We start from the raw sequence: 9462 nt of genomic DNA on the forward strand, positions 1-9462 counted from the left end.
AGCACTTTGGCGACAGTGGGAAGGAAAAACTCCCTTTTAACAGGAAGAAACCTCCGGCAGAACCAGGCTCAGGGAGGGGCGGCCATCTGCTGCGACCGGTTGGGGTGAGAGAAGGAAGACAGGATAAAGACATGCTGTGGAAGAGAGACAGAGATTAATAACAGATACGATTCAATACAGAGAGGTCTGTTAATACATAGTGAGTGAGAAAGGTGACTGGAAAGGAAAAACTCAATGCATCATGGGAATCCCCCGGCAGCCTACATCTATTGCAGCATAACTAAGGGAGGATTCAGGGTCACCTGGTCCAGCCCTAACTATATGCTTTAGCAAAAAGGAAAGTTTTAAGCCTAATCTTAAAAGTAGAGATAGTGTCTGTCTCCCGAATCCAAACTGGAAGCTGGTTCCACAGAAGAGGGGCCTGAAAACTGAAGGCTCTCCCTCCCATTCTACTTTTAAATACTCTAGGAACAACAAGTAGGCCTGCAGAGCGAGAGCGAAGTGCTCTAATAGGGTGATATGGTACTACAAGGTCATTAAGATAAGATGGGGCCTGATTATTTAAGACCTTGTATGTGAGGAGCAGGATTTTGAATTCAATTCTGGATTTAACAGGAAGCCAATGAAGGGAAGCCAAAACAGGAGAAATATGCTCTCTCTTTCTAGTCCCTGTCAGTACTCTTGCTGCAGCATTTTGGATTAACTGAAGGCTTTTCAGTGAGTTTTTTGGACATCCTGATAATAATGAATTGCAGTAGTCCAGCCTGGAAGTAATAAATGCATGAACTAGTTTTTCAGCGTCACTCTGAGACAGGATATTTCTAATTTTAGAGATGTTGCGCAAATGGAAGAACGCAGTCTTACATATTTGTTTAATATGTGCGTTGAAGGACATATCCTGGTCAAAAATGACTCCAAGGTTCCTCACAGTGTTACTGGAGGCCAAGGTAATGCCATCCAGAGTAAGAATCTGGTTAGATACCAAATTTCTAAGCTTTTCAGCGCCGAGTACAATGACCTCAGTTTTATCTGAGTTAAGAAGCAGAAAGTTAGTGGCCATCCAAGTCTTTATGTCTTTAAGACATTCCTGCAGTTTAACTAATTGGTGTGTGTTATCTGGCTTCATGGACAGATAGAGCTGGGTGTCATCTGCATAGCAGTGAAAATGTATGCTATGTCTTCTAATGATGCTGCCAAGGGGAAGCATGTATAATGTAAACAGAATTGGTCCTAGCACTGAACCCTGTGGAACTCCATAATTAACCTCAGTGTGTGAAGAGGACTCTCCATTTACATGCACAAATTGGAGTCTATTAGATAGATATGATACAAACCACTGCAGTGCAATACCTGTAATACCTACAGCATGTTCTAATCGCTCTAATAGAATATTATGGTCAACAGTATCGAATGCTGCACTAAGGTCAAGAAGGACAAGCACAGAGATGAGTCCACTGTCAGAGGCCATAAGAAGATCATTTGTAACCTTCACTAAAGCTGTTTCTGTGCTGTGATGAGCTCTGAAACCTGACTGAAACTCTTCAAATAAACCATTCCTCTGCAGATGATCTGTTAGCTGTTTGACAACTACTCTTTCAAGGATTTTTGATATGAAAGGAAGGTTGGAGATTGGCCTATAATTAGCTAAGACTGCTGGGTCTAGAGATGGCTTTTTGAGTAAAGGTTTAACTGCAGCCACCTTGAAGGCCTGTGGTACATAGCCGATTATTAGAGATAGGTTGATCATATATAAGATCGAAGAATTAATCAATGGCAGAACTTCTTTGAGCAGTTTTGTAGGAATGGGGTCTAAAAGACACGTTGATGGTTTGGAGGAAGTAATTATTGACGTTAACTCAGAAAGATCGATTGGAAAAAAAGAGTCTAACTTAACATCAATGGAACTACAAGTAGCTGTAGATAATATTACATCTGTGGGATGATTATTGGTAATTTTTTCTCTAATGATAAAAATTTTATTTGTGAAGAAGTTCATGAAGTCATCACTAGTTAACGTTAAAGGGATGGTTGGCTCAAAAGAGCTCTGGCTTTTTGTCAGCCTGGCTACAGTGCTGAAGAGAAACCTGGGGTTGTTCTTATTTTCTTCAATCAGTGATGAGTAGTAAGCTGTTCTGGCTTTGCGGAGGGCTTTCTTATAAAGCAACAAACTATTTCTCCAGGCTAAATGATGATCCTCTAAATTTGTGACACACCATTTCCTCTCCAGATTACGAGTCGTCTGCTTGAGGGTACGTGTTTGAGAATTATACCACGGGGTCATGTACTTCTGATTAGAGACCTTAGTTTTCACTGGAGCTACAGTATCCAGAGTCGTACGTAGTGAGGAGGTGAAATTATTAACAAGATAATCGACCTCTGTTGGGGTAGCGTTCAGATAGCTGCTCTGCTCTGTGTTGGTACAGGGCATTGACGATGATAACAGTGGCTGGATTATATTCTTAAACTTAGTTACAGCGCTTTCAGAAAGACATCTACTTTGATAAAGTCCACTCTCCACTGCTGCGTAATCAATTATTGTAAATGTAAATTTTATCAAGAAATGATCAGACAGGAGAGGGTTTTCAGGAAACACTGTTAAATGTTCAGTTTCTATGCCATATGTTAAAACCAGATCTAGAGTGTGATTAAAGTGGTGGGTGGGTTCTTTTACATTTTGAGAGAAACCAATTGAGTCTAACAACAGATTAAATGCCATGTTGAGGCTGTCATTTTTAGCATCTACATGGATGTTAAAATCACCCACAATAATTATTTTATCTGAGCTCAGAACTAAATCAGATATAAAGTCTGAGAAATCAGACAGAAACTCTGTGTAAGGCCCAGGTGGACGATAGATGATAACAAGTAAGACTGGTTTCTGAGTTTCACAGCTGGGGTGGATAATGTTAAGCATCAGGCTTTCAAATGAATTAAAAGTCTGTCTTGGTCTTTCATTAATTAATAGACTGGTGTGAAAAATTGCTGCCACACCGCCCCCTCGACCTGTGCTTCGAGATTTCTGGTAGTTAGAATGACTCGGGGGTGTTGATTCATTTAAGCTAACATAATCATCCTGCTGCAACCAGGTTTCTGTAAGGCAGAGTAAATCAATTTGTTGATCATTTATTAAGTCATGTACTAACAGAGACTTGGAAGAGAGAGACCTAATATTTAATAATCCACATTTCACTGTTTTACTCTTTGGTTCAGATGTGGATACTGTATTGTTCTTTCTTTGTAAATGTTTAAGTTGTTTGTTGCTGGTTTTTAGTTTGTTTTTTGTCTTTTTTGAAGCAGACACAGTCTCTATGGAGATGGGTTTTTGGGGGGGTAGCAGGAGGAGAGAAGCTGCAGAGAGGCGTGTAAGACTGCAACTCTGCTTCCTGGTCCCAACTCTGGATAGTCATGTTTTGAGGGGTTTAATAAATTTGTCCATATTTCTAGAAATGAGAGCTGCTCCATCCAAAGTGGGATGGATGCCATCTCTCCTAACAAGACCAGGTTTCCTCCAGAAGGTTTGCCAATTATCTATGAAGCCCACATCGTTTCTGGGACACCACTCAGACAGCCAGCAATTTAAGGAGAACATGCGGCTAAACATGTCACTCCCGGTCTGATTGGGGAGGGGACCAGAGAAAACTACAGAGTCCGACATTGTTTTGGCAAAGTTGCACACCGATTCAATATTGATTTTAGTGACCTCCGATTGGCGTAACCGGGTGTCATTACTGCCGACGTGAATTATGATTTTATTGAATTTACGTTTACCCTTAGCCAGCAGTTTTAAATTTCCTTCAATGTCGCCTGCTCTGGCCCCTGGAAGACAATTGACTATGGTTGCCGGTGTCTCTAGCTTCACATGTCTGAGAACAGAATCACCAATTACCAGAGTTTGACCCCCAGCGGGTGTGTCACCGAGTGGGGAAAAACGGTTAGACACATGAACGGGTTGGTGGTGCACCTGGGGCTTCTGTTTAGGACTACGCTTCCTCCTCACCGTTACCCAGCCTTTCCCCAGCTGCTTGGGGTCTGCCGGGGAACAGCTAGCGGGGCCTACGCTATCTTCGGCTGCACCAGCTACAGGGGCCTGGCTAGCTAAGGGTGAGTGCAAGGTGCGAAGCCGAGTCTCCAGATCAGTAATCCTGGCCTCCAGAGCTGCAAATATGCTACATTTGTTACAGATATCATTACCGCTAAAGGAGGCCGAGGAGTAACTAAACATCTGACACAATGAGCAAGAAAGTGCAGAAGGGACAGGTGAAGTAGCCATGGTGCTAACGGGTCGGCTACGAGCTAAGCTAGCGAAACAGTACAGAGACAGTGAGTGACAGTGAGTGAATACTTTGGCTATAAATTAGGTAGTGAGTACACAGAAAGTGTGCTTCGGATGAAGCACGTGAAGATTATACTGTGAAAAAAAGAATGTATTTAGAAGTTGTTAATTAAACTGCTAAGCAAATAAGCTACTCAGAAACACCACTGTGTTAGAGCAGGAACAGGAAGTGATACTATACCACAGAGCGAGCGAACACCAAGTGACAGCGCCACCGACAGGAGTGATCTACGTTTTGAAGCTGTTTGAGCTAAGATTTTCAAGTTATTCACATAATGAAAACCTATACTTTGTTTCGGCCCAATTCCCCAATTCAAATGCATGTAATCTTAGGAAACGCACTGTCTTGACGAAATAAAGCGTTTTTGTACAACTTCATATAAATAGCTGTAAGTGTTGATAGAAGAAGCATACACACATATTTACGGCGTTATGTTATACAATTCAAGATCCCCGTGCTGGGCAAACACGTTTTGAAGCTGTTTGAGCCAAGATTTTCAAGTTATTCACATAATGAAAACCTATACTTTGTTTCGCCAAAATTCCCCCATTCAAATGCATGTAATCGTAGGAAACGCACTGTCTTGACGAAATAAAGCGTTTTTGTACAACTTCATAAAAATAGCTGTAAGTCTTGATAGAAGAGTCAGACACACATATTTACGGCGTTATCTTATACAATTCAAGATCCCCGTGCTGGGCAAACACGTTTTGAAGCTGTTTGAGCTAAGATTTTCAAGTTATTCACATAATGAAAACCTATACTTTGTTTTGGGCGCATTCCCCCATTCAAATGCATGTAATCGGAGGAAACGCACTGTCTTGACGAAATAAAGCGTTTTTGTACAACTTCATATAAATTGCTGTAACTTTTGATAGAAGACTTAGACACACATGTTTATGGCTTTATCTTATCAGATTCAATATCCCCCTGCTGGGCACACAGGTTTTGCAGCTGTTTCAGCTAAGATTTTCAAGTTATTCACATAATGAAAACCTATACTTTGTTTCGGCCGCATTCCCCCATTCAAATGCATGTAATCTTAGGACACGCACTGTCTTGACGAAATAAAGCGTTTTTGTACAACTTCATATAAATAGCTGTAAGTGTTGATAGAAGAAGCATACACACATATTTACGGCGTTATCTTATACAATTCAAGATCCCCGTGCTGGGCAAACACGTTTTGAAGCTGTTTGAGCTAAGATTTTCAAGTTATTCACATAATGAAAACCTATACTTTGTTTCGGCCCAATTCCCCAATTCAAATGCATGTAATCTTAGGAAACGCACTGTCTTGACGAAATAAAGCGTTTTTGTACAACTTCATATAAATAGCTGTAAGTGTTGATAGAAGAAGCATACACACATATTTACGGCGTTATGTTATACAATTCAAGATCCCCGTGCCGGGCAAACAGGTTTTGAAGCTGTTTGAGCCAAGATTTTCAAGTTATTCACATAATGAAAACCTATACTTTGTTTCGCCAAAATTCCCCCATTCAAATGCATGTAATCGTAGGAAACGCACTGTCTTGACGAAATAAAGCGTTTTTGTACAACTTCATAAAAATAGCTGTAAGTCTTGATAGAAGAGTCAGACACACATATTTACGGCGTTATCTTATACAATTCAAGATCCCCGTGCTGGACAAACACGTTTTGAAGCTGTTTGAGCAAAGATTTTCAAGTTATTCACATAATGAAAACCTATACTTTGTTTTGGGCGCATTCCCCCATTCAAATGCATGTAATCGTAGGAAACGCACTGTCTTGACGAAATAAAGCGTTTTTGTACAACTTCATATAAATAGCTGTAACTTTTGATAGAAGACTCAGACACACATGTTTATGGCTTTATCTTATCAGATTCAATATCCCCCTGCTGGGCACACAGGTTTTGCACCTGTTTGAGCTAAGATTTTCAAGTTATTCACATAATGAAAACCTATACTTTGTTTCGGGCGAGCTCCCCATTCAAATGCATGTAATCGTAAGAAACGCACTGGCTTGACGAAATAAAGCGTTTTTGTACAACTTCATATAAATAGCTGTAACTTTTGATAGAAGACTCAGACACACATGTTTATGGCTTTATCTTATCAGATTCAATATCCCCGTGCTGGGAACACAGGTTTTGCAGCTGTTTGAGCTAAGATTTTCAAGTTATTCACATAATGAAAACCTATACTTTGTTTCGGGCGAGCTCCCCATTCAAATGCATGTAATCGTAAGAAACGCACTGGCTTGACGAAATAAAGCGTTTTTGTACAACTTCATATAAATAGCTGTAACTTTTGATAGAAGACTCAGACACACATATTTATGGCTTTATCTCATACAAGTCAATATCCCCGTGCTGGGAACACAGGTGTTGCAGCTGTTTGAGCTAGGATTTTCAAGTTTTTCACATAATGAAAACCTATACTTTGTTTCGGGCGTGCTCCCCATTCAAATGCATGTAATCGTAAGAAACGCACTGGCTTGACGAAATAAAGCGTTTTTGTACAACTTCATATAAATAGCTGTAACTTTTGATAGAAGACTCAGACACACATATTTACGGCTTTATCTGATAGAATTCGATATCCCCGTGCTGGGCACACAGGTGTTGCAGCTGTTTGAGCTAGGATTTTCAAGTTTTTCACTTAATGAAAACCTATACTTTGTTTCGGGCGTGCTCCCCATTCAAATGCATGTACTCGTAAGAAACGCACTGGCTTGACGAAATAAAGCGTTTTTGTACAACTTCATATAAATAGCTGTAAGTCTTGATAGAAGAAGCATACAAACATATTTGTGGATTTCTCTTATACAATTCAATATCCATCCCCGTGCTGGGAACACAGGTTTTGCCGCTGTTTGAGCTAAGATTTTCAAGTTATTCACATAATGAAAACCTATACTTTGTTTAGGGCGAATTCCCCCATTCAAATGCATGTAATCGTAGGAAACGCACTGTCTTGACGAAATAAAGCGTTTTTGTACAACTTCATATAAATAGCTGTAAGTTTTGATAGAAGACTCAGACACATATATTTACGGCGTTATCTTATAGAATTCAATATCCATCCCCGTGCTGGGCAAACAGGTTTTGAAGCTGTTTGAGCTAAGATTTTCAAGTTATTCACATAATGAAAACCTATACTTTGTTTCGGGCGAATTCCCCCATTCAAATGCTTTGGTACAGATGGTACAGATTTGTACTTTATTTCGAATTGAACCTTTAAAGGGCATTTCTGGACTTTTAAAGACCAGTATTGTACCTTTAGGCAAGGCAAGGCAAGGCAAGTTTATTTGTATAGCACAATTCAACAGCAAGGTGATTCAAAGTGCTTTACAGAGACATTAGAAACAAAAACAAATAAAAAGCATGATTTAAAGGGATTTTAAGGGAACATTCAAAAAAATGTACCTATAGGTACAAAAATGTTCTTTTCTTGTACCTCTATTTCTGAGAGTGCACTAAAAACGCTACATCCAGATGAACAGAATCAACTTTTTGGGATTTACTTACCTGGGTGATTGAGCATGCATCAAGACACCTTAATGTTGGTTCTTATGCAGTACATGTGGTAAATATTATTGTATAATTTCATTGTTAAATTGTTTTTTGTTTAATACTAGTACTTGAACTGGATTACACTTTTCTGTTCAGCAGATGATTTAATGGGCATATGAATAATTGATCAATAGTTATTAGACAAAAATTTATATTGTTTATTAAATGTTAAATAAAAATAAAATAATTTTTGTTGGTTCTTTTCAAATGTTCAGACTCCAAATTGATTGGAGGATAGAGGTAGTGAACCTCCTGCTATTTTCATTGGGGACCCCTGGTGTAGTTTTTAGTAACCCAATGTGTATGTCGGAAAAAGCCAGAAGAAAAAATCCACTCAAGGATAGGGAGAACATGCAAACTCCAAACAGAACAGGCTGAGCTGGGCAAGGATTTAACATTCACTTTGACAGATTGTTACTGGAAAACAGAATCATATTCAATCTGTTGTGCAGTGTCCACTGGGAAAAACGGTTAAGTTTAACTGTCACAATAACAAAAGCTGCTGCAGAGAACCAGCAAGTGAACCCAAACGACTGATGTATCAGCACACTTTCAGTCAGCATGACACACAATCACTAGAGGGCTGTAGCACACTATAGAATGGAGTCTGAGCTGCAGGTGGCTGAAGGTTTGTGTATTTAAGAGCATGGTCTGATTGCGATAGAGTCTGCCTTCGGCTTTAGCGTTGCTCTACACTCTCTCCATCCATCCATCATTTTGTAGGCATCACTTTTATCCTCTTACATCTACCTCCTAACACATAAAGTCTTATTAAAGTAATCACTTATGTGTATCCCTGGATTTATTGTCAATACAGGGGTTTACCTTCTGTAGGTGGTTCCCTTATATTTATCTATTATGCAGATTCCAGCTTTTATACTTTTATATAACATAGTGTATCAAGTATGTATAAGACATTCTTGTTCATTATGAGCCCAATTTTAGTGAGTTTTTTTTTTTCTATCACCCTGCTTTACTTTTATGTTAGTAACACTGTGAATATGATTTTGTATAGTTTTGTTAATTCTTTTTATCAATGGACCAAAGATATTTTGGACTTATTTCAGAGCTGAAGGAGACAGTCTTCCATCATTTTGTAGAGAAACTAAATGCAGTGTGAACTAGAATACTTTTCTCTCTTGTAGAACCTTAAATATGAATAAATGCTAAGCAGCCAAACTTGCTCAGTCTTTTAAAAAAAGAAAAAAAGAAACTGCACTACACTTTTTAGAAAATGATTTGTTTTTTAATGTAATGTTTTTTTTAGATGAGGGCCAACAAGCAGTCAGATGGGGTTTTTAGGAAATCATAAAATGTTATCAGAAATTAACACCAAACAAAGTACTTCAAAACCTTTGGAAATTCAGTGAGTTCTAAGGATTTTAAGGATTTCAGAGATTCTTAATTTGCAAAGACCTTCTGCCTTCATAAACAAAGGCTAGAAGATGTAACTGCCCTGTGTGAGGCTGCATCGAACTACATATCTGTTTGCAATCATAAACGTGTTTAATTGTACAGAGAAGAAGGTGGAAAAAGTGATCATTAGTTTCCCTGCATTATGATCAT

Source organism: Neolamprologus brichardi, chromosome 14 (genome assembly GCF_056152115.1).
Source record: "Neolamprologus brichardi isolate AB-2024 chromosome 14, ASM5615211v1, whole genome shotgun sequence".
In the NCBI taxonomy this organism is placed as follows: Eukaryota; Metazoa; Chordata; class Actinopteri; order Cichliformes; family Cichlidae; genus Neolamprologus; species Neolamprologus brichardi.